This window comes from Leptodactylus fuscus, chromosome 6 (genome assembly GCF_031893055.1).
Source record: "Leptodactylus fuscus isolate aLepFus1 chromosome 6, aLepFus1.hap2, whole genome shotgun sequence".
In the NCBI taxonomy this organism is placed as follows: Eukaryota; Metazoa; Chordata; class Amphibia; order Anura; family Leptodactylidae; genus Leptodactylus; species Leptodactylus fuscus.
The window spans coordinates 17,006,184-17,033,746 of record NC_134270.1 but is presented as its reverse complement, the minus strand read 5'-3'; the positions used below and the strand labels follow the sequence as shown (position 1 = coordinate 17,033,746).

The following is a 27,563-nucleotide window of genomic DNA, read 5'->3' as shown; positions in this document are numbered from 1 at the left end:
GTGTGGAGTCCCTTCACTATTTATATCACACACAATATTAGTACAGGATGTAATTTGTGGGTCCGTAACTGTCCACAATTGTGCATCGACAGAGTAGTAAGGTTAAATTGTGGTGTTGGCACCTTGCGATAATTTAGTGGGTTTTGGGTTGCAGTTTGGGCACTCAATCTCAAAAAGATTCACTATCACTGGTCTAGACGCTACAGCGATGCCTCCAGTCTGTGACAGTCACTACATTAGCTGCCTATTCATAACAGAATACAATATAATCTTATCCCTCTCATCCACAAGGCTCTCCATAATGCCGCACCTCCCTACATTTCCTCCCTTATCTCTGTCTATTGCCCAACCCGTGCTCTCCGTTCACTCAATGACCTAAGACTTACATCCTCTATTTTCAGAACCTCCCACGCTCATATACAAGACTTTTCCCAAGTTGCACCACTTCTCTGGAATGCTCTACCCCGGACAATCAGATTAACTCCCAATTTCTACAACTTCAACTAAAGACGCATCTTTTCAGACAGACTGATCACAATTCCTAATGTAAACCCTTCCGTACCGTAATTAGAATCCCTGAAATTAATCCATCTTTGTTCACACTCCCACATAACCCCACACTATATGATGCCGTCTCAGACTATTGTATATACTCGAGTATAAGCTAACCCGAATGTATGCCGAGGCCCCTAATTTTACCACAAAAAACTTTTGAGCAGATAAGTCAAGGGCTGTGTCAACAATAAATTGAATAAAGCAAGATAGTGGACAAACAAAGCAGTTTTGCTGAAGCAGTGTATTTAGAAAAAGTCTTACATTCACATTAACAAGCAGTATAGATAGGATCCTTGTGATGGGACAACCTCTTTAAGCGATAAACCTATCTAGAAAATGGCAAGTCTATGTGGCAAAGCCCTAGGACAATGTATAACAATCACAAAAAACTCAGTCTTAATACAAGGTCTTCGTTCGTTGGTGCACATGAAATATATCAGAAGTTAATAATGCTCCTTTAAATCTTAGCAGGGTGAGATTCTTTAGTGCAGATGATTTAGTACACTGCAGAAAATCCAATACTGGCTACAATCATCTATCAGCAGCAGCAAGCTCTACCCTTGTAATATGACATGGCAGCACAGCATATATCTGCATGAAACAAGTCTCTTACTCAGAGAGGAAGATTACTCTAGCAAGAACCATTTACTCCTGGATCATAGGATTCAGTCAAAATAAGAATGCTGGTGGTACACTTACAGTCCCAGAGGGATTAACCACGTCCCATCCAACAGGCTGCCAAAGGGATAAGTCTGGAAGAACGTTCAGGTGTAGCTGGGAAGCGCCTCCGTCCGTTGTGGAAGGTATAAACACCCAGTCTCTTCAGCAGATCCTCCTGTGAAGCCGGTAACCTTTTCTCTGAAGGTATTAAATCCTCTTTCCTTTTGCTTTCAGTCTCTGTGAGCTCAAGAGATCCTCCACTTGCATCCACCTGTGATCCCTCTATCCTGCAGACAGATTGAGCACATGGTCTTCCTTGCAAAGCAGCCCCTCCTATCCTTCAAGGATTTGATAAACAAACACAATTGCTTTCATCCCACATGCATAATGTCTGCAAACTGTTAACACCTCGTTGCTTTGAACTGCACATAGGGGTTACATAGATTTGTAGAGTGTGAGTTTCCGGACACAGAGATACCTAATGTGTATCTGTTTCACAGTATTTAAGTAGGTTTATATGTGTTCGAGGGAAAGGGGGGTGATTTTAACTTTTAATATTTTAATTTTTTTTTTCCTTTTAAAAAACTTTTTTTTTTTGCATTTGATATATCCCCTTGGGGTCTTGAACTCCAGGAGGATCTGATCACTAATGCAATGCATTACACTGCTAATGCTTTGCAAAATACCTGGGCTTCTATTGCAGGCTACATAGAATAGCCTGCAATAGAATCCATTGCATGATAGGCCAGAGAGCCTTGACAAGTCTACCTGCTGTCATGGCAAAGTGAGCCGGCGATAACAGGGAAAATGGTGGTGCCTATGCGCTGCCAGGAAAATGGAGTGGTTAATGCTCACAATCGGTGCTGGCACCGACCAGGGGCATTAGCGTTGGATGTTTACTGTCAGGAAGGGGTTAAAGGAGTTCCTTCTGCCAGCCCATAGGCCTACCGCAGGGTACTGCAGTAGCCATGCCAGCCTGAAGCCTGGCTGTACTCTCCTGGACTGCCATGTACATTACATGTACAAGGACTATTATGCCTAAAAGACTGAATATCAGTGTTACAGAAGTATTACACTGTATTATACAAGTGATCAAGGCATCTCAGGTTTGTCCCCTAGTAGGACTAAAGAAAAATGTAAATCATGTAAAAAAAAAAGTTTAATAAAATGTTGAATGTGCCCCAAAGAGATAAAAACTACAGCTTGTCCTGCAAAATATATGCTCCGTGTAAAGCTTGATCGATTGAAAAATGTAAAAGTTGGAGCATTTAGAATATGATGAGGCAAAAAGAAAATATTTATTTTACAAAATTGTTTCTATCATGCAAGTTTAATAAAACATGAAAATCACCATATAAATTATACACTTCCCCCCTGCAAAGAGTTTCTATGTTCTCCCCGTTTTTGCGTGGGTTTCCTCCCAGACTCCAAAGACATACTGATAGGGGGGAAAAAATATATAAATTATACTCTTCCCACATTCTGAACATAAAAGTCTTCTCTGATGTATAACAAGAAAATTCTGTTGAATATCTCCCAGATTTAAATTTCCGAACATTAAAATGGTTTACAATGACTTCTCTGGTGTTTAATAAGCCCTGATTTCTGCCTAAAATATTTACCACATTCTGAACAAGAATATGGCTTCTCCCTTGTGTGAGTTTTCTTATGTGTCAAAAGGTTTGATTTATGTAGAAAACATTTCCCACATTCTGCACATGAATGTGACTTCTCCCCAGTGTGGATTCTCTGATGTGTAACAAGATTTGATTTACATGTAAAACATTTCCCACATTCTGAACATGAATATGGCTTCTCCCCTGTGTGAGTTCTGTGATGTTTAACAAGATCTGATTTAGATGTAAAACATTTCCCACATTCTGAACATGAATATGGATTCTCCCCTGTGTGAGTTCTCTGATGTTTAACAAGCTCTGATTTACTTGTATAAGACTTCCCACACTCTGAACATGAATATGACTTCTCTCCAGTGTGGATTCTCTGATGTGTAACAAGATCTGATTTACATGTAAAACATTTCCCACATTCTGAACATGAATATGGCTTCTCCCCTGTGTGAGTTCTGTGATGTTTAACAAGATTTGATTTACATGTAAAACATTTCCCACATTCTGAACATGAATATGGCTTCTCCCCTGTGTGAGTTTTCTGATGTTTAACAACATTTGATTTACGTGTAAAATATTTCCCACATTGTGAACATGAATATGGTTTCTCCCCTGTGTGAATTCTCTTATGCATCAAAAATTGTGATTCATATGGAAAAAATTTCCCACATTCTGAACATGAATATGGCTTCTCCCCTGTGTGAGTTTTCTGATGTTTAACAAGCTCTGATTTAGATGTAAAACATTTCCCACATTCTGAACATGAATATGGCTTCTCCCCTGTGTGAATTCTCTTATGGAACACAATAGCTGATTTATGTTTAAAACATTTCCCACATTCTGAACATGAATATGGCTTCTCCCCTGTGTGACTTTTCTGATGTTTAACAAGACCTGATTTAGATGTAAAACATTTCCCACATTCTGAACATGAATATGGCTTCTCTCCTGTGTGAATTCTCATATGGATCACAAGATTTGATTTACATGTAAAACATTTCCCACATACTGAACATGAATATAGCTTCTCCTCTGTTTGAATCTTTTCTTGTGTAACAGTTTGTGATGGATTAGAAGATAGGATGTGTATAGAAAAAAAAGATGATAGATCTTGGCTGTGAAGGGGTGAGGGAATATCTGAGATAACAACATGTTCTTCATATGTATCTTGTGTGATACCACCATCATCTGCTTTATAATCTGAAGATATGAGATGTCCCTCTGAGCTTCTGGTACAGTCATCTGCCAAGAAGAAAACTGATTTTATAATGTATATTATATCATTAACATTATATTGAGATTTCATAGCATTTCTATATAAAAATGTCCATACAAATTACAAGGCATTAAGCGAAATACAATGACTAACTGACTTAGGCTCTGTTCACATAAACAATGTTATTCCTCTTGTTTTGCTCCATTATAGGAGAAGAACAATGAAACTATAACTAAAACATTGGTTTCTTAAGATGATGAATCCCTACTGCGTCTGACCAATCCCTTTCACTATAATTGGATCCAATGACTTTCCCCGACTAGCCTGGTAAAGGTGCAAAAGCAGAAAAGTAGCGGCCTGTATTTCTAGGAACATCAATAGTAAATGGTCAGAGGCTAAAAATCAAAGCAATACTGGCTTATTGTCCATAGTAACCACCAAAGTAACTTTCATTTTTCAAGAGCCAAATGTGCTTACATAGTGTGACATTCTTATCATGGCACCGCCTTGAGTGGCTGCCTCGATACAGAGCTCCAAGCTGGGAGCAACCTTTATCTTCCTTTTTCACTGTTTTTGTCTTTATCTTCAAGAATCCTCTAACCAAGCAAACTAGCACTATGAATTAACAACTATAAATCGAATGGAAGACCCTGTGGAGTATATTTTTCCTTTTGTTTCTATTATTAAGCATGGACAAGACCCAAGACCTGAATCAGCTGGAGTTTTCCTGTTTGCACATGTGCCTGTTACCATCCCCCCAGGAGCTAAGGACAGCATGTTTCACCATGAGGCATGGAGGAGAAACCTGCATGGACGTGTGGACTTCTTCTCTCAAGGAGATGATTTCTGGAGTCTATTGTTGATGTGTGAAGATGCCTACAGCTGACTGGTATTTCTTTCTATTACTGTGGACACCTGGGACTCTGTTACAGCCTGGGAACCTACCATCACCCACCTACCCCATGTGTTTATGGAAGCTTGGCAAGAGTGCAGCACGCCGTTTACCGGGATGGCTTCAGACATCTTTGAGCAGTAGAACACAGTCGTAAGAAGAAAGGAGGAGGGCTGTGATGAAGGACATTTGCAGCATTTTTTGTGGTTAATGGACAATAGTGCTGATACAAGATACCAAACTATCAGCTGTGAGCAGGAGATCTCACTACCTACCAAAGAACTACCACATGTTATTGTGATAGCTGCCTATGTCCCCCACCTCTGCAAAAAATGTTTCTACCTGTTATATCTACATGCTGTGACCCCTCCTCATGTCCTCCAACCACGGTCAGGCTGTATTATTAACATCACTTCACACAGAGAACTAAATGATCCTGCAGTGTGTCTTTGTTTCTTTCTTTTTTAGTTGCTATGATTCCTAGGATTTCTCTATCTGCCATGATCTTGTATGTGTTTCTCTCATTATAAACTACTGTACCATCTATGAAACTGTATCATTGAAATTTCCCCATTGTGGGACTATTAAAGGATTATCTTATCTTATCTAACATGGTGAAAGCAAAGTAAGAAAAAGTATTCTGCGAGTTGGAATTTCCAGAAACGGGGTCTGTTGTGCCAGAATAAATTTAGTAAATGTGCTATCACTTCATTTCCTATTGCTGTATAATCTGCTCAGGATTTATAGAAGGAAAAAACGTCAGTGTCTGTTTTCTATTTATTCATATTTAAGGCACTTAACCCTTTCCTGATATCCACTATAATAGTATGGCAGATGTCTGGTATTTAAATATGGAAGCCACTAAGGAGATGAGTGGCCACCATAGTCATCGAGTCTCCGCTGTATTATACAGCAGGTATTTCATCTGTATTGGCGTCTCCAGGACACCGATACAGATGAAATACATAGTAGAGCAGGAAAACAGCTTCCTGCTCTACTATTCTGTTAACCTGGAGGCTGCAGGCATGTATGAGCTTGAGGCCTCCAGGTATACTTGTAACCACTAAAGACATCAGCATCCTGACCCAGGGCGCGATCAGGTCACTACACTGTGCCTCCTGAGCCAGGACGCTGACGGTAACTGGAGTGGATAGTGAAGAAGTGACAGTGGCAAGTCCGTGCATCAGGGATTGAAGGCAGGTAAGTATTTTTTTATTTTTAGGTTGGGTGGGGGAAACTTAATATTAGGGCCAACAACAATATAAGGTGGTATTATTAATATAAGGAGTCATCGGGGCTAACAGAGGTAATAGGTCATTAGGGGGTATTATTAATATAAGGGGGAATTGAGAAGCAGCATTTAAGGTAGTATTAACTTATGGGTATTGGGCTATATTCATTTAAAGGGGTTGTCCAGGCAAAACTTTTTTTTTTAAATTGTTTATTTTGAAAGGTTTTAACAATAAGAGAGTACAACAAGACCGATACACCAGTACCGGTTTGGAAATGGTCAAATATATCGTTTACACATTAAGAACACTAGAAATAATCCAGGAATAACAAAAACTAAACGGGATTAACAGACGAAGACAAGACAAAGAAACAGGGGGGGGGGGGGGGGGGAAACAACAAAGGGATACCGTGAGACTCCAAGGGTCAGCATAATCACAAGGGCTGGGTAACCCAAAATGTGTCCCACAAATTCCAAACGGTACAAAATCGCTCCTCCTCATTATTAAAGGGGCTCTATCACTGGGAAGTCAATTTTAACTAATCACATCCTTGCATAGGCTTTAGAGATGCTATTCCACACCTACCTTTAGTATGTAGATTGCCTCAGTGGTTTCTGAATAAGTCCGTTTTTATTCATATGCTAATGAGCTTCCAGCCAGTACAGGAAGTTCCCAGCAGCCTTCTCTTTTCTATTATCTCCAATGTGTGTGTGCAACAGGAAGCTGAGTCATCAGCAGCAGCAGCCTCCCATAGGAAACAACAGGAGAGGAGTGCACGATGTATCGTGCACCAGTCTAATTAGCATATGAATAAAAATGGACTTATTCAGAAACCACTGAAGCAATCTACATACTAAAAGTAGGTGTGGAATAGCCTTTCTAAAGCTTATGCAAAGATGTGATTAGTTAAAAATGACTTTTCCCAATGATCGAGCCCCTTTAAGCACAGCTGTCAGATATTCTAGAGAACGCTTGTTCCTGATCCTGCAGTATAATTCTTCGAGAGATGGGGGAGCCGATTGGCGCCAGTGCTTAGCAATAAAGCACCTGGCAGAGGTGAGAAGAGACGCAGGGCTGGTTTACGCAGTTTAACTGGGGGGAGATTAAGGAGGTACGTCCTAGGAGAAAGAGGGAAACACACTCCTAACACCCGGTCCAAGAGATCCCGAACCCAGCACCAGTAAGGGACAAGCGAAGGACAGAACCAAAACAAATGAAAGATGTGCGCGGGACGGGCACCACAACACCAGCAGCAATCCGGGAGAGACCTTTCAATGGAATGCAGGAGGGCTGGTGTGTGGTACCAGTGCATCAGCATCTTAAAGAAGTTTTCCTTATGGATAAAGTAGCTCGCGGTTTTAGACCCTCTATTCCAGATAAGGGACCAATCAGATTACGAGATAGTTTGTCCAAATCAATACTTAAACCAAATCAATCAAATCTTCTTCCCAGGTCATAACTTCTAACGCTTGCAGCAGGGGAGGGTTATAACCTATTGTTCCCTCTTTACCTGTGCTGGGTTGGCTGTCACCTTGTATGTATACAGAACATTATATTTTAGCATTGGGGTAGTAGCAGGATGGGGACTTTATGTAGGTGAGGATAATGTGGGTCAGGTGCCTGGAAAAGTGAGAAGCCAAAGAAGTCTGTGCTGAAAACTTTACAGAGACAAGTCACTGCTGGAAGAATTGTTCATGGCGGTCCAGAGGGAAGAGACGAGAAATGTGAACAAGACATCACATGTAACTCACAAAATGTAACTGCGCTGTATTCACCCAAATGGTCTGTAGAGCCGATATCTACCACTGTGCATAGTAATAATATCAATAGAACTGTTTGGGGGCCCACTTGGATACGTTTGTCCCCCTGTGCCAAACCCTTAGCTACACTTCTCGCACCACCGTTTTGGGGTAGATTGCTGGCCCCTGAAATAGTATCCATTGCCATGATAGCTAGAAGTCTACTGAACGATCCCAGGCTTGTCTCTGTACTGCTTCTATTACAAGCTGGTGTATGCGGCCTGTAATAGATATGCAGAAATTCTTGCAATGTATTGGTTTGTGGGTGGAGATCCCGAAAATTTCAGGTTTGGTTGAAACCAAAGTTTTTGAAAAAATTCATTATGAACCAATTCCTCATCTCTAGTTACTACTCACCTGGGCGGTCACCTCTAGGAATGTCCTCCTTACTCTCCTCCTTACCCCTCACATATGTCTCCGGAACATTAATAATGTTCAGATCTTCACCCGAATACAAAAACTGTGAAACAAATATTGTAAAGTCACCAGATGGATGGAGAAGTCACGTGGGATGTTTTATACGAGAAGAAAAGATCATTCATTATCATGACCACCAAAAGTGACAGCAGGAGTTATCTGACCAAATAGCTGAAGGTCTCCGGGATAAATCCACCATGTTGTCATCTACCTGATCATCCTGGAGGACATTTTCTTCCTTACAGTCCTGTGGTAGAAGAGGACTGGGACATCTCTCTGTTGCTCCACTGTTCAACCAGCAGCCTCCATAGCCAGAAAACTATGAGAAGATCCAGATAACATGTCATGTCTATGGTCAGCTTTATCCTGCCATCTCCACCTTTCTCATTACACAAGTAGAAAACATCTAATACTGTGGGATAAAACCAGACTGACCACGAGACCTTCACAGCCCTTCTACAGGGCGGAGGAAGATTTCATGTCACCTTATCTCCATCTACCTGATCATCCTGGAGGACATTTTCTTCCTTACAGTCCTGTGGTAGAAGAGGACTGGGACATCTCTCCGGTGATGTTCTCTTACTGGATGGAACTGGAGGAAACACATACAGGGACTGAATTCATTCTTTCCATACAGATAATGAGAGGCCGTGTGTATTTAGTCATGTCTATTACCTGCTGATGTGAGGGGCTGCTGATCCTCCATCATCACCTCCTTGTACACATCTTTGTGTCCTTCTAAATACTCCCACTCCTCCATGGAGAAATAGACAGTGATATCCTGACACCTTATAGGAACCTGACAACACAATGATACAGTCATCACCAGATCCCTTCATAGCGCTCCTGTATAATGTCCCAGCATTCCCAGCAGTGTCACCTCTCCAGTCAGCAGCTCAATCATCTTGTTGGTGAGTTCTAGGATCTTCTGTCCATTGATCTCCTCATGTATCAGGGAGTGAGGTGGAGGCCCCGGGATTGGGCTCAGGGTTCTCCCCCATCCTTCAGATACAGGAGCCTGACAGCGCCCACTAGAGGTCTTCTTCACTACTGTGTAATCCTGTTTATGGAGAGACACATTAATAAATATCACTCCATCCATTCCCAGAGTCCCTCACCTCTCCAGTCATATCATCTGTTATTACTATAGATAAGAATGATGTAATGTGACATCATCAGAATCTCTCACCTCTCCAGTAAGCTGGTGCAGGATCTCTAAGGTGAGATGTAATATTTTCTCCGCCATCTTGTCCTAAAAAAAAATTGTAAAACAATATAGTATACCCCAGAATAGCTAATGAAAAAAATTAACTCGATCTGCAAAAAAAACCAAGCCCATGTGCAGCTCTTACTGGAACACAAAAATCTAATATTATTTACCATGATAGACCTGACCCAGAGGCAAAAGGATCAGGTTTTTGTTTTCTGCTGCTCTGTAAATAGTGTAAAGTAATGGTGGAAATAATGTTCTGTTTTGTTTTCTGTCCCCCAACCATTCCCCAAAAAGTCAATCAATAAATTATATGTACCAGACAATATTGCCATTAAAAATTACAACTTGTCCTGTGAAAAACAAGTCCCCATACATCTACAGTGGACAAGTAATATAGTTCTGGCTGCTGGAACACAGTAATGTAAAATCTCTCATAATAGGCTCAGTAATAAAGGAGAAAGGAAGAGACTTCAGCCCCATCTGTGTCCTGTACAATGCAGATGGAGGACAATGGTGAAGGATCATTCAGTCCCTGTCTCTGCTCACAGCAGATTAGAAGCAGCAGAGGAGATGTAGTGACATTGTACCTTCTGCTCCCAAACCACCGGAAGTAGAGATCAGAGTGGACTGTGGAGGGGGAAGGGGAGTGTTAGTTTTTATTTGTGTATTTTTCTGTGGGGAACAGAAGGAGAAGACATTATACTGCGGGGAGCACAATGAGGGGGCATTATACTGTGGGGAGCACAATGAGGGGGCATTATACTGCAGGGTGCACAATGAGGGGGCATTATACTGCAGGGAACACAATGAGAGGGCATTATACTGCAGGGAGCACAATGAGGGGGCTTAATACCGTGTGGGGAACTAAACAAGGCAGGACATTATAGTATCTGGGATATGAATGACTGGGACATTACATTGTGTGTTGGTCACAATGCCATGTCTGGGCTACTAAAGGGGCATATTGGGGCATGTGCGGGTTGATGTGGCTCAGTAATCCTAACAATGACCGTGACTATACACACACATTATATATATAGATATATACACACTGACCTCCACCTGTACACTATATATATAGGAGAGGAGGAATCGTCCTGCTGTTGTCCTGGAAGAGCTAAAGGACCTGTGATGATGTCATAACCATGTGATCATATGTGGGAGGAGTCAGGTTCCTTGTTACTCTGCTGGAACAGCTAAAGGACCTGTGATGATGTCATAGTCAGTGCCCGGCATTTGTAGGCAATGTATGAGATGAGAGAATCGTTCCGTACGTTGCCTAGACATTGTATAGAAGGCCGAATGCTATTTAGGCAAAGTATGAACCAAAACGAGCTGCTCCATGAAGTGGCGTGAAATGTAGTGATAACAGTCCGTGACATCATACTGGATAGTACTGACTCCTTCTGTAACAGGATCAATGAGTTGCTTTTGTTTCCTCATCATCACATACGTAGCGATTCAGCAACCGATAGTCCCTGGGTTCCTCCTTAGTAGTCATGTTTTGGTGTGCGTGTTTTAGATATCATTGATTAACTTCTGGTAAGTAGTTTGGCTTAAGCAAATACTGGATTTGTCAGCGTTCCCTTGAATTTTGGACAGTTCCTCGTCAAATCGTTGTTTCGTGTCCCTTTCCGACTCTCCAGCTTGCTCCTCCTCCCGCCCCCCTTCCCACATTTTCCTTCACAAACAAAACCGACCGAACTAAAACTCCTGAGGCAACGGCAGAGCAGAGAACACCATCGGGTATCACAAAGCGCGCACGTGAGAGAGACAGAGAGATCATCGGAGATGCTGCTGCTGAACGAAGTGTAAGCGCCTGAGGGAGGGAAAGAGAGAGACACCGAGACCCCCTCATTAGTTGTCTGTATTGCGCGTGCGTACCGGTAAATCCCCCTGCTGGGCACCATGTCTTTAGGGGGCTCTACCGGTCCTCTGCTGAGGTCCAGTAACGGATCCTGTTCACTTACCTTTCCCCGCTCCTGCTCGTGGCCTCTCCTCTTCTGCTTCCGGGGCCGTCATTAATACTCTCGGTACTTTTAACTAGATCGGCATCTCCAGGACACTGATCTAGGTAAGATGCATCCTACTGTTATCTTGTAAACCACAAGACACTTCAGGATTGCACTTTACAAGTTGCCAAGGGAAAAGACAAGATGTCTGCTCCTCAGCACAGACGGGCGCGATAACGTCACAACATCGCTCCTCCTGAGCTGAGACACAGACGTCCTATATGTGATTATGGCGCATAGATCGCAGCTTAAGAAGAGGAGGCAAATATATACAAAAGATATGCACTCCTTACAGGGGAACAAATTATTCCAATAAATGGATGCCAAAAGTATTTGGGTAGTCCCATCACAAATTGTAATATAATACATTTCAGACCAAAATTCAATGTATGAAAAACTTTATTCCATAATCTTCATAGAAAAAAAAATTAAACACACAGCTGTTAAATAGTATGATATTACAATATTCCTGGCATACATTGGGTTAACATTCCAGTCTGCTGACTTCATGCTACATGGGTGTGATAAGGGTACACTATTTTAGAGTTATCCTAATATAGAAGAAACAAGCACAGAATAATGGGTAACACCCACCCCATGAATATAAATGAGTAAGAAATACACATGTCTAGGTCTATCCTTGGGAAGACCAGGGTGGGTGGTCCAGGCAGATGGACATCCATGGATGCCATAAGCAGCCCAAGTCCACCAACCAAATGACAAGCATGAACCAAGCTGTAACTACAGGATATCCAGATGAAGAACTTTAACTCCTCTGAAGATGTAAGCTATATTGACATTGACTGATATTTGTGTTATTTTGGACATTTTCCCTGTTCCTGTGTTTTCCTTCAACATCTTAATAAACCCCTACACTGATTTATAACAAGCTGACTTCTTCCCATCGTGGATAAGGCCTACAACACGTGGCACAAATCTCACCGCAAATACAGAATATTTAACAACAGCCAACCAAAAATAGATTATCTGGATATTCGATATAAGAAAAAATATCCTTGTGCCATGTTAGCCAGTGGATATGAAATGAAAAAAATTTTTTTAGAGAAGTCTTCAGTAGTTGATACCTTTTTTAATGGCTAACTTAAAAAAATTCTGATGACATATCGAGCTTTCCGGACTACTAGGTCCCTTCATCAGGATGGTATAACACAATTCCTGAAGGTAGGCATATATATATATATATATATATATATATATATATATATATATATATATACAGGAATGGAGTGTTAGATGCAAAATAGAACATGTGAATAAACAGTTTAAAAAACCATATACAGTATATCAGTTCACAGGAAAAGTTCTCTGGGTTTATTGCTTCATTTGATCAGTTACGTGGTGTCTAGTTGTTGTAAAACGTCATAAAACCCTGTGCCTGATTTAATCCCCTTTGGAGAGTGTTGAAGGTCATCATGAGTTTAATCTCCCATATGCGGCGATCCTTTCTGTTTCTGAAATTTCTTCTTAGTATCAGGATCTTCATATCCTTGGTGATATTATGATTTTCATTGCAGAAATGTTTTGTCACAGGGAGGTCCATTCTCTGCTCTCTAATCATATGTCTATGTGAGTTCATCCTCATCCTAAGTGTCTGTCCTGTCTCACCTACATACAGGCCCCCAGGACACTTGGTACACATTATTAAATACACCACATTAGGTGTGCTGCAGGTGAAGTTACCTGGGATCTTGTAGTGTTGATCAGAGTTCGGGATCTTTATTTTGTCCGTAGTCAGTATGTGAGGGCAGGTTTTGTACCTCTTCTGTCCACATGGAAATGTTCCTTTGTTAGTTGGAGGTGACAGTGAGCTGCTAGTAACCATATTCCTGAGGTTTGGTGGCTGTCTGTGAACGCTCCCTAAGATACCGGAGCACTGGCGACAGGCGAGTGTGATTTTAAGAATTTTTTTTTACCTTCCCCGGCCTAATATAAAAAGGGTAATTATGGGGCATTATGGCTATAAAAGGAACATTTATATTAGGGCTCATTAGGGGATATTGTGAACATAAGGGATCATTTATATAAGGGGCCATTGTGAATAGAAGGAGCATCAATTATATAAAGATCATTAGGGGATCGACTGTATTTATGTCAGAGGTCATAATATAAGGGGCAATTAATATAATTAGGGTGCACATAGGCTTTCTTAAAAGGGCTTTTCAACTCATTTTTATTTGATGATCTATTCTCAGTGGACTCCACTCTTCTGATTAAAGAGGCCAAGGCGCCTGTGCAAATTTAGATTTAGGTTTAGACGCTACAGCGATCCCTCCGGACTGTACCAGGCACTTACTTTGGCTGCCTATCCATTACAGAATACAATATAATCGTATTCACCACTCGGTTCCCTGCGATGAGGTCTGACTAACAATCCCAATAAAATAGCGAATATATCGGCATTGTACTGCAGTGCAGGAGTATTGCAGTACATGATACAGAAGATTTGAAAATCCCAGGTTAAAGTACCCTTCCTGATTCATGACAATTTGTCATGGTGATCGTGCCAGTGTATCCACATGATTCCATAATGCAGTGGCCAGGCTCATCTATCAGTCTAGACCCATGATGGCGAACCTATGAAACACATGCCAGAGAGGGCATGCAGGGCTCTCTCACTTGGCACGCTCACCATCGCTCGCTAACAGGGAATCCGGTACAGGATTCCACGTTAGTGAACGATCCCTTCTTTCAAATGTATATGCAGAGTGTGACCTCTGCCCCGATGCAGGCGTGATGACGTAAGTCATCAGTGACTGCAGACAAAAGCAGGAGGACGTCTGGCGGCTCTTCATGGGACTTGAGGTAAGTATAATTGTGTGTGTCTGCTGTGTGTGTGGGGAGGGGGGGCTACTATGGAGCATTTAATAATGTGTAGGGAGAGGGCTACTGTGGAGCATTTAATACTGTGTGGGGAAGGGGCTACTGTGAAGCATTTAATACTGTGTGGGGAAGGGGCTACTGTGGAGCATTTAATACTGTGTGGGGAAGGGGCTACTGTGGAGTATATAATACTGTGTGGGGCCCAAAGTGGAGAATATAATACTGTGGGAGGGGCTACTGTGGAGCATATAATACTATGGGGGGGCCCTACTGTGGAGCATATAATTCTGTCTGGGGGCCACTGTGGGGCAGATTGTAGTGTGTGTGGTCCCCTCACTATTTATATCACACAGTATCTGTTTTATAGAAGACATGATATTAGTACAGGATGTAATTACATTGCACGGTCACTATAAAACAGATCCTGTACAATGTAAATAGTGAACATTAATTGTTAAAAAGTACCAAATGCAAAGAATTTTACCTTTCAGTGCAAACTCTGTAAAGCCCCATTCACACGACTGTAATTTGTGGGTCCGTAACTGTCCGCAATTGTGGATCCACAGAGTAGTAAGATTAAATTGCCGTGTTGGCACCTTGCGATAATTTAGTGGGTTTTGGGTTGCAGTTTGGGCACTCAATCTCAAAAAGGTTTGCCATCACTGGTCTCGACGCTACAGCGATGCCTTCAGTCTGTGCCAGTCACTACATTGGCTGCCTATTCATTACAGAATACAATATAATCTTATCACCCTCATCCATAAGGCTCTCCGCAATGCCGCACTTCCCCACATTTCCTCCCTCATCTCTGTCTATTGCCCAACCCGTGCTCTCTGTTCACTCAATGACCTAACACTTACATCCTCTATTATCAGAACCTCCCACGCTCGTATACAAGACTTCTCCCGAGCTGCACCACCTCTCTGGAATGCTCTACCCTGGACAATCAGATTAACTCCCAATTTCTACAGCTTTAAGGGCAAACTAAAGACACAGACAGACTGATCACAATTCCTAATGTAAACCCTTCGTAGCGTAATTAGAATCCCTAAAATAAATCCTTCTTTGTTCACACTCCCACATAACCCCACACTATATGATGCCATCTCAGACTACGGTATATACTCGAGTATAAGCCGACCCGAATATAAGGCCCCTAATTTTACCACAAAAAACTGGGAAAACTTAGTGACTCACGTATAAGCCGAGGGGGGGGGGGAAATCCACCATTGCAGATAAAAAGTCTGGTCATGTGCATTACAGCTTAGTAACTCCATGTGCCTCACAGTAATAGCAGTTAACCCCATTATGTCCCTCACATTAACCCCCTGTGTGCCTCACATAACAGTTACTAATATGTGGGACATATGGAGGTAATAACTAGGTATCTTCATAATTAAGGTCCTTTATTAGTAGCCCCATGTGTCTCACATATTAGTAACCCTTATATAGGGTACACAGGGGATAATATGAGGGACATGATGGGGTTAACTGCTATTAATGTGAGGCACATGGAGTTACTGAAACTAAATTAATAACCCCAAATGCCTAACATTTATAGGCATAGTAACTCCAGCAGGTACCTGTGTGTTTTACTTTCACTGTACTGTAGCTTCCTCTCCTCCATACGACAGACATCTTCTATAAGACATAATGAGTCCTGCACATAGTGGCCACTGACTTATCTGTAGATGTTACATACTAGTGGCTACAGGACCTTTGATGACATCACAGTCACGTGACCTACATGACAAAGCCAATCACAGAGCAGTAGCACTAAAGGACCCCCCCCCCCCCTTCATTTAATTTATGCAGGTCCTTCAGTTCTCTGTGCTGAATATACCCTGACTCGAGTATACGCCAAGGGGGCTTTTTCAGCATAAAAACTGTGCTGAAGAACTCAGCTTATACTCGAGTATACACGGTATATATATGTCCAGGCACAAGCTGCATGTTTAAGGACATGATTAGTGCGGCTCATAGATTTATGTTTGTGTAATGACAGTAACCTCTATTATAAAATTGTCTGACTATTGTATGAGCAATGCTACTTCTGATGCCGCCCCTGCTACCTCGTGTCACCTCCTCTACCTCATAGATTGTAAGCTCTTGCGAGCAGGGCCCTCAGTCCCATTGTGTGAAGTGACTATTTCTTTGTAATGTATCCTTTTGTCTGTACTTGAACCCTACAAATTGTACAGCGCTGCGGAATATGTTGGTGCTATATATAAAGTATGTCTTTATTATTATTATCCCTGTCGCAACTATCGTGAATGAATGAATCTGATTTCTTAACCCCTTCCCACCGACAGCAAATTTCGATATTCAATTTTGACTCCCCTCCTTCCAAACCTCATAACTTTTTTTATTTCTCCACTCTCAGAGCCATATGACGTCTTAATGTTTGCGGGACAAATTGTTCTTCATGATGCCGCCATTAAGTATTCTATATAATGTACTGGGAAGCTGGAAAAAAATACAGAATGGGGTGGATCTGAAGAAAAAGTAAATTTTTGCGACTTTTTTACGGGCTTCGTATTTACGGTGTTCACTGTGCAGCCAAAGTCACATGTCACCTGTATTCTATGTTTCGGTACGATTCCAGGGATACCAAATTCATATGGTTTTATTTACATCTCAACCCCTTAACAAAAATCCAAAACTGTGTTCAAAAGTTTTTTTTTTTTTTTTTATTAAAGTCGCCACATTCTGACACCCGTAACTTTTTTATACTTCCGTGAATGGGAATACATAGGGCGTTTTTTGGGTTTTTTTGCGGGGCCGGGGGTTCTTTTTTAATTATACCATTTTGGGGAATAGCTTTTGCTATTTTTATCAGAGGCAAAACAGTGAAATAACAGCAGTTTGGCACTTTTTACTTTTTCTCCCATTACAGTGATTACCGTACGGGAAAAATATTTTTATAGATTTGTAGACCGTGAGTTTCCGGACACAGAGATAACTAATGAGTACCGTGTTTCCCTGAAAATAAGACAGTGTCTTATATTAAATGTTGGTCCTAAAGATATGCTATGTCTTATTTTCTGGGGATGTCTTATTTTATTTTTGTGTGCTGCTGCCACCACTGTGCTACGCTGAGATGTAGTTGCGGTGCAAAGACTGTATGAAGCAAAACATTGCAGTCGACTGAACACTGTGCTCCATGAGCACAGGAAAATCGGCTGCTGCCTCTGCTGTGAAACCGTAAGTTGTATCCACTGTTCCTGCTGCTATGGGATAAGCTGGGAGAGTGGACTCCCCACAGCATACGATGCTTAGTGTATGCACAGCGGGCATCTCCCAGCTCATCCTACAGCAGCAGAAACAGTGGATACAACATACGGTATCACAGCAGAGGCAGCAGTTTACTTTCCTGTGCACACGGAACATCGCGCACAGTGTTCAGCCGGCTGCAATGGTTTTTTGGGGGATGTCTGCTATGTCTTATTTTGGGGGATGACTTATTTTGGGGGAAACAGGGTATGTGTTTGACAGTATTTAAGTACTTTTATGTGTTCTAGGGAAAGGGGGGGTGATTTGAACTTTTAATATGTTTAACTTTTTTTACTTTTTAAAAACTTTTTTTTGCATTTGAGATACCGCCTTGGGGTCTTGAACTCCAGGAGGATCTGAGCACTAATGCAATGCATTACAATGCTAATGCATTGAAAATAGCTGGGCTTCTATTGCAGGCTACATAGAGTAGCCTGCAATAGAATCCATTGCATGATAGGCCAGAGAGCCTTGACAAGGCTACCCGCTGTCATGGCAACGTGAGCCGGCGATAAAAGGGAAAATGGAGGCGCCTATGCGCCGTCAGGAAAATGGCATCTCGGTCACCTTTAACCAAGACGCCGCAGTGGTTAATGCCCGCGATCGGTGCTGGCACCAACCAGGGGCATTAGCACTGGGTGTTTACCGTCAGGAAGGGGTTAAAGGAGTTCCCTCTGCCAGCCCATAGGCCTACCGTGGGGTACTGCAGTAGCCATGCCAGCCTGAAGTCTAGCTGTAGCCTCCTGGACTGCCATGTACATAGGACTATTATGCCTAATAGACTGAATATCAGTGTTACAGAAGTATTACACTGTATTATACAAGTGATCAAGGCATCTCAGGTTTGTCCCCTAGTGGGACTAAAAAAAAATGTAAATCATGTAAAAAAAAAAAAAAAGTTTAATAAAATGTTGAATGTGCCCCAGAGATGAAAACTACAGCTTGTCCTGCAAAATATATGCCCCGTGTAAAGCTTGATCGATTGAAAAATGAAAAAGTTGTAGCACTTAGAATATGGTGCTGCAAAAACAAAATATTTATTTTTATTTATTTTTTTATATTTACAAAAATGTTTCTATCATGCAAGATTAATAAAACATGAAAATCACCATATAAATTATACACTTCCCCCCTGCAAAGAGTTTCTATCTACTGCCCGTTTTTGCGTGGATTTCCTCCCACACTCTGACATACTGATAGGGGGGGGGGGGGAAGATATAAATTAAACATGTCCCACATTCTGAACATAAAAGACTTCTCTGCTGTATAACCAGAAATTTTTGTTGAATATCTCCCAGGTTCAAATTTCCAAACACGACAATGGTTTACAATGACTTCTCTGATGTTTAATAAGCCCTGATTTCAGCCTAAAATATTTCCCACATTCTGCACATGAATGTAACTTCTCCCCAGTGTGGATTCTCTGATGTGTAACAAGATTTGATTTACATGTAAAACATTTCCCACATTCTGAACATGAATATGGCTTCTCCCCTGTGTGAGTTCTCTGATGTTTAACAAGATCTGCTTTACTTGTAAAACATTTTCCACATTCTGAACATGAATATGGCTTCTCCCCTGTGTGAGTTCTCTGATGTTTAACAAGATCTGATTTACTTGTATAAGATTTCCCACATTCTGGACATGAATATGGCTTCTCCCCTGTATGATATCTCTGATGTTTAACAAGATCTGATTTAGATGTAAAACATTTCCCACATTCTGAACATGAATATGGCTTCTCCCCTGTGTGAGATCTGTGATGTTTAACAAGACTTGATTTACATGTAAAACATTTCCCACATTCTGAACATGAATATGGCTTCTCCCCTGTGTGAGTTTTCTGATGTTTAAAAAGATTTGATTTACGTGCAAAACATTTCCCACATTCTGAACATGAATATGGCTTCTCTCTTGTGTGAATTCTCTTATGCATCAAAAATTGTGATTCATATGGAAAACATTTCCCACATTCTAAACATGAATATGGCTTCTCCCCTGTGTGAATTCTCTTATGGATCACAAGAGCTGATTTACGTTTACAACATTTTCCACATTCTGAGCATAAATATGGCTTCTCCTCTGTGTGAGTATTCTGATGTTTAACAAGACCTGATTTAGATGCAAAACATTTTACACATTCTGAACATGAATAAGGCTTCTCCCCTGTGTGAACTCTCTTATGGATCACGAAAGCTGATTTATGTTTAAAACATTTCCCACATTCTGAACATGAATATGGCTTTTCCCCTGTGTGAATTCTCATATGGATCACAAGATTTGATTTACATGTAAAACATTTCCCACATACTGAACATGAATATGGCTTTTCCTCTGTTTGAATCTTTTCTTGTGTCACAGTCTGTGATGGATTAGAAGATAGGATGTGTATAGAAGAAAGAGATGATAGATCTTGGCTGTGAAGGGGTGAGGGAATATCTGAGATAACAACATGTTCTTCATATGTATCTTGTGTGATACCACCATCTGCTTTATAATCTGAAGATATGAGATGTCCCTCTGAGCTCCTGGTACAGTCATCTGCCAAGAAGAAAACTGATTTTATAATGTATGAATATTATATGAGATTTTACAGCATTTCTATATAATAATGTCCAAACAAATTACAAGGCATTGAGTGAAATTCAGCGACTACCTGACTTAGGCTCTGTTCACATAAGCATTGTTATTCCTCTTGTTTTGCTCCATCATAGGAGAAGAACAATGAAACTATAACTGAAACATTGAATTCTTAAGATGATGACTTCCAACTGCGTCTGACCAATCCCACTGACTATAATTAGGTCCAATGACTTTCCCCCACTAGCCTGGCATTTTACAAGCATTTTTGCCGTATTCTGCTACATAGTCCTTACTACAGGGTGATTCAAAAAGGAAGGTGCAAAAGCAGCGGCCTGTACTTCTAGGAACATCAGTGGTAAATGGTCAGAGGCTAAAAATCAAAGCAAGACTGGCTTATTGTCCAGAGTAACCACCAAAGTAACTTTTATTTTGTAAGAGGCAAATGTGCTTACATAGTGTGACATAAGATGGTGAAAGCAACAAAGTAAGAAAAAGCATTCTGCGAGTTGGAATTTCCAAAAATAGGGTCTCTTGTGCCAGAATAAATTTAGTAAATGTGCTATCACTTCATTTCCTATTGCTGTATAATCTGCTCAGGATTTATAGGAGGAAAAAACTTCAGTGTCTGTTTTCTATTTATTCACATTTAAGGCACTTAACCCTTTCCTGATATCCACTATAGTACGGCAGATGTCGGGTATTTAAATATGGAAGTCACTAAGGAGATGAGTGGCCACCATAGTCATCGAGTCTCCGCTGTATTATACAGCAGGTATTTCATCTGTATTGGCCTCTTCAGGACACCGATACAGATGAAGTACATAGTAGAGCAGGAAAAACAGCTTCCTGCTCTACTATTCTGTTAACCTGGAGGCTGCAGGCATGTAGGAGCTTGTGGCCTCCAGGTATACTTGTAACCACTAAAGACGTCAGCATCCTGACCCAGGGCGCGATGACATCACTACACTGTGCCTCCTGAGCCAGGACGCTGACGGTAACTGGAATGGGTAGCGAAGAAGTGACAGCGGCAAGTCCGTGCATCAGGGATTGAAGGCAGGTAAGTATTTTTTTTTATTTTTTAGGTTGGGTGGGGGAAACTTAATATTAGGGCCAATAACAATATAAGGTTTATTAATATAAGGAGTCATCGGGGCTAACAGAGGTAATAGGCCATTAGGGGGTATTATTAATATAAGGGGGAATTGAGAAGCGGCATTTAAGGTAGTATTAACTTATGGGTATTGGGCTATAGTCATTTAAAGGGGTTGTCCAGGCAAAACTTTTAATGTTTAAATCTGCTGGTGGCAGTAATAAAAAAAAAAAAAAAGGATACTCACCTGTCCCTGTGACCGCTGAGGCCAATTAGCAACCTCAGGAAGAGGACCTCCAATGTCACAGTGACATCCAGACCCTTCACTGATCAGCTGCTTCAGCTCAACGCCAGAAGACGCTGCTGAAGCAGATGAACCAGGAGCCGTGGGAGGACACTGGAGCAACAGAAACAGGAGAGTATGCTTTTTTTTTCATTCAATGCCCCCAACTTATTTAAAGGGATTCTACCATTAAAACCCTTTTTTTTGGCGATCACACGTTGGAATAGCCTTTAGAAAGGCTATTCATCTAATACCTTTAGATGTGATCTCTGCCACGCCATTCGTTAGAAATACCGTTTTTTACCGGTATGCAAATTAGTTCTCTTGCAGCGATGGGGGCGGGCTCCAGCACTAGAAATGCGATGGGGGCGTCCCCACTGCTGCTCGAGAACAGGCTCCAGCGCCGCCTCCATCTTCGGCTGGATCCTCTCCTTCTTTCGTCGTCTTTCTTCAGCGTCACCTTCGACGCCTGCGCAGTTGGCTCTGCCAGTGAGACACTAGTAGAGCCGACTGCACATGCGCGCAATTGCGGCCTCGGAACTACGGCCGTCAGCCGGCATGCACAGTCACTGGCAGAGCCAACTGCGCAGGCGTCGAAGGTGATGCTGAAGAAAGACGACGAAAGAAGGAGAGGACTGCGCATGTCCGCTTGTAGTGCGGGCATGCGCAGTCGGCTCTGCCCAGGCCCGATGCCTGGAAGAATGAATGAAGAGCCAGAAGACTCCGCGGGGACGCTGCAAGGAGAAGACTGCACGGAGGATCCAGCCCGACCCTCACTCCTGGACTTGGTAAGTATAATTTGATCAAACGTTGCCTACCCCTGAAACGTGCATTTTCCCCCCCATAGACTATAATAGGGTTCGATATTCGATTCGAGTAGTCAGATATTGAGGGGCTAATCGAAACGAATATCGAACCTCGGACATTTTACTGTTCGCTCATCTCTACTAGCTACGCTTCTTGCACCACCGTTTTGGGGTAGATTGGCGGCCCTTGAAACAGTATCCATTGCCATGACAGCTAGAAGTCTACTGAAGGATCCCAGGCTTGTCTTTGTACTGCTTCTATTACAAGCTGGTGTATGCGGCCTGTAATAGATATGCAGTAAGTTTTGCAATGCATTGGTTTGTGGGTGAAGATCCCGAAAATTTCAGGTTTGGTTGAACCCAAAGTGTTTGAAAAAATTCATTATGAACCAATTCCTCATCTCTAGTCACTACTCACCTGGGTGGTCACCTGTATGAATGTCCTCCTTACTCTCCTCATCACCCCTCACATATGTCTCTGGAACATTAATATTGTTCAAATCTTCACCCGGATACAAAAACTGCAAAACAAATATTGTAAAGTCACCAGACGGATGGAGAAGTCACGTGGGATGTTTTATAGAAGAAAAGATCATTCATTATCATGACCACCAAAAGTGACAGCAGGAGTTATCTGACCAAATAGCTGAAGGTCTCCGGGATAAATCCACCATGTTGTCATCTACCTGATCATCCTGGAGGACATTTTCTTCCTTACAATCCTGTGGTAGAAGAGGACTGGGACATCTCTCTGTTGCTCCACTACTCATCCAGCAGCCTCCATAGCCAGAGAACTGTGAGAAGATCCAGACAACATGTCATGTCTTGGTCAGCTTTATCCTGCCATCTCCACCTTTCTCATTACACAAGTAGAAAACATCTAATACTGTGGGATAAAACCAGACTGACCACGAGACCTTCACAGCCCTTCTACAGGACAGAGGAAGATTTCATGTCACCTTATCTCCATCTACCTGATCATCCTGGAGGACATTTTCTTCCTTACAGTCCTGTGGTAGAAGAGGACTGGGACATCTCTCCGGTGATGTTCTCTTACTGGATGGAACTGGAGGAAACACATACAGGGACTGAATTCATTCTTTCCATACAGATAATGAGAGGCCGTGTGTATTTAGTCATGTCTATTACCTGCTGATGTGAGGGGCTGCTGATCCTCCATCATCACCTCCTTGTACACATCTTTGTGTCCTTCTAAATACTCCCACTCCTCCATGGAGAAATAGACAGTGACATCCTGACACCTTATAGGAACCTGACAACACAATGATACAGTCATCACCAGATCCCTTCATAGCGCTCCTGTATAATGTCCCAGCATTCCCAGCAGTGTCACCTCTCCAGTCAGCAGCTCAATCATCTTGTTGGTGAGTTCTAGGATCTTCTGTCCATTGATCTCCTCCTGTATCAGGGAATCAGGTGGAGGCCCTGGGATTCGGCTCAGGGTTCTCCCCCATTCTTCAGATACAGGATCCTGACGGCGCCCTCTAGAGGTCTTCTTCACTACTGTGTAATCCTGTTTATGGAGAGACACATTAATAAATATCACTCCATCCATTCCCAGAGTCCCTCACCTCTCCAGTCATATCATCTGTTATTACTATAGATAAGAATGATGTAATGTGACATCATCAGAATCTCTCACCTCTCCAGTAAGCTGGTGCAGGATCTCTAAGGTGAGATGTAATATTTTCTCCGCCATCTTGTCCTTATCCACTGAGAGGATCCTATACTGTAGGAACATGATTGGATCAATGTTAAAGGGGTATTCCCACCTTACATACTCAGCAGTCTTCACTCTTTTAAAATCTTCTTTCTTCCTGGTTTCTTGCATCATTTGGTGGGCGGGGTTCACAGGCAACCTGCCGTTTAGCTCCGCCCCCAAATTCGCATGTAGCTCCGCCTACCCACATTGGACTATGAAGTACAGGCAGCAGCAACTCCATTCTGTGTTACATACAGAGACTGCCTGTCTCTGCCATAATGAACACAATTGAATTAGCTAGCCTGATAACTGGGAGAACAGAAGAAATGAAAGCAGCTCCTCTCCTCTATCTGAGTGCAGGACCTAGGTCAGGTGGTGTAGACACAGGAATAGCTAGATACACAGGCTCGCTCCCTGCACTTAGCCCCTCCTCCCTCCCCCCTGAGAGCAGCAGATGCATCACTTGACTCAGGAGCAGCTAGGTCAGGGCTTTGGCCACAAAAAATTGAATAAAGTAAGATAGTGGACAAACAAAGCAGTTTTGCTGAAGCAGTGTATTTAGGAAAAGTCTTACATTCACATTAACAAGCAGTATAGATAGGATCCTTGTGATGGGACAACCCTTTTAAGTCAGTGTAAGATCATATACAATCCCATGTAAATATAGACAATTCCTGGAGATAATAAGATATAACATGAGGAGATAATACGGGGTAGATCTTGTATATTCTCTCTCTGTACATGGATTGGGGCAGGAGCTGAATAACTCTTTACAGCAGTTTGTGTGGATATGGGCTGGGTAAATGAACACATACCTGACAGCCGCTCCATTCAGCTCTCTCCTGTGGATAGTTGACAAAGTGTAATGTGAATAAGCTCCTGTAACCCCTTCTTACAGCAGAAGTAACTGTATCTCACGTCTATGTAGCACATGGTGACATATTATTGCATCACTGTCACTACATGGTCTTACTTAGAAATGGGTAAACCTAACAACGCATTTGAGTTTCAACAAGTTTGGATAAAACTGGAAGTGCTGGAATCAATAGTGACCACAGCAAGTAGGTGGCCATGACAGTTTGTGGTCTAAGCCATAGTCTAATAGATTGTCTGTCAGTTTATTACTGATACAGTATAAAGGTATGTTTGAGATCCTACTACCTAGCAAAGGAGCTATCACATGTTATCGGGATAGCTGCATATGTCCCCCACCTATGTCTACATGCTGTGCCCACCCTCGTGTCCTCCAACCGCAGTCGGGCTGTGTTATCAACATCACTTCACACAGAGAACTAAATGATCCTGAAGTTTTTTCCCCTTTCTTTCTTTAGTTTGTTGCTAGGACTCCTGGTATCTCTTTATCTGCCGTGAGCCTGTATGTGTTCTCTCTTGCTATATACTACTGTACTATCCATGATGCTGTATCACTGAAATTTCCCCATTGTGGGACGATTAAAGGATTTAGATTTGACCCTGGGTTCACGCTATATATATATATATATAATATATATATATACTTACCTGCACCTGTACACTCCACACATGGGAGGGAGGAATCCGACTGCTGGAAGAGCTAAAGGACTTGTGATGATGTCATGACCATGTGATCATGTGTGGGAGGAGTCAGGCTCCATGTTACACTGCCAGAGGAGCTAAAGGACCTGTGATGATGTCATAGTCATGTGATCAGTCACATCTGGGAGGAGTCAAAGGATCACATGATGTCTTACCGGGTTACGTACTCACTGTATAGAGGACTCTGCTGTGCTAGTTGTGGTCGGTGCTGGATGAACTGAAGTGTACGTGTCAGGATCAGGATGTACCGTATTTTTCGGACTATAAGACGCATCTAGGTTTTAGAGGAGGAAGATAGGGGGGGGGGGAATTTTGAAGCAAAAAAAAAAAAAGGGTAAATTATTTAATATATGGGAGTTGTAGTTTTGCAACAGCTGCAAGGCCACATTGACAGGTCACCCTGCCTCTGTACGGGGATGCATAGAGTGTTTTTTTTGCGGGGCCGGATGTACTTTTTAGTTTATACCACTTTGGGGAATGTCTATTGCTTAGATCACCCTTTATTTAAATCAAAGGCAAAATGGTGGGAAAAAAAAACACGGCGGTTTGAAAAATATCAGTAGAGCGGGCATTTTCGGACACAGGGATTCCTAATGTGTTTGTGTTTCACAGTCATTTTCTACTTTTATATGTATTCTAGGTAAAGGAGGGATTTACAACTTTTATTTATTTATTTATTTTTTAAAGTTTTTTTTTTTTTCACTATTTTATTACCCCTTCCCCCTAGGTGGCTTGAACCTGCAATCATTTGATTGCAAGTCCTATAGACGGCAATACACTTCTATGAGAGATTCTCTACATTACTATTACGGCTGGTCATAGACCAACCGCAATAGTAATATAGCAGTGACAGGCCTGGAAGCCTTCAGTTGGCTCCCGGCTATCACCAGAACAGGTCGGCTCCTGCGACCTCGCCGCAGAACAGGTATAGGGGTGGTATTCTACACTTTGGGGGGAAGGGGGGGTTAAGTTTTAATGCCCGCAATTAGAATGCATTCTAATTGCAGGCATTAGCTTTGGGCCTCCGCGTATAGCTGAGACCCGGTTGCTATGGTGACCGCTCTGCAGCAGAGCGGCCGCCATTATTCTTACAGACTCGTCATCCCAGCAATAGAACAGTGGATGCCGGGAAGGGGGTTTTAGACGTCGGCACAGGTGCCGGGCCTGCAGCATTGCCACGCTGCTGTCGCTGCAGGAAGCCAGCAGCAGCAGGAACATAGCGATAGTCCACGTTCGGACTGTAAGACGCACCCTCATTTTCCCCCCAGATTTTGGGGAAAAAAGTGCGTCTTATAGTCCGAAAAATACGATATTGTTACTGTGTTATACCTCGCAACCTTTAAAGGACTGAAAGCGGGAAAGAATGTGCGTTGTGCTGTGTGTGTTGCGGCGACTTTAGCCCGAATCCTCTTCCACTTTGAATCCACATACTCCCATCCATTTCTCTTTGTATCCCTCACAGTATAAAACCCATTCAGTCACCCTAATATGATATGTACCCACACTTTAATGTCCTCCTTCATCTTCCCCACAGTTTAAAGCGATCCTATCTTTTAAACACAATTTTTTCTCACTAACATGTCAGAATAGCTTTAAGAAAGGGCTATTCTTCTCCTACCTTTCCTTTTCTTCTCCACGCCGCTGTTCGCCTGCAATCCCAGATTTTCTCGGTATGTAAATGAGCTCTCTCGCAGCACTGGGGGCGTCCCCAATGCTGCCAGAGAACTCTTCAGCGCCACCTCCATCTTCTACTGGAGCGAGGTCT

General features: G+C 42.2%; 2 pseudogenes; both read right to left on the bottom strand.

Moving 5' to 3' along the window:
- LOC142209930 (uncharacterized) overlaps nucleotides 1–27,563 on the bottom strand; it is a 520,021-nt pseudogene that overhangs the window by 480,525 nt on the left and 11,933 nt on the right.
- Nucleotides 2,758–3,882, bottom strand: LOC142209075 (uncharacterized; annotated as a pseudogene).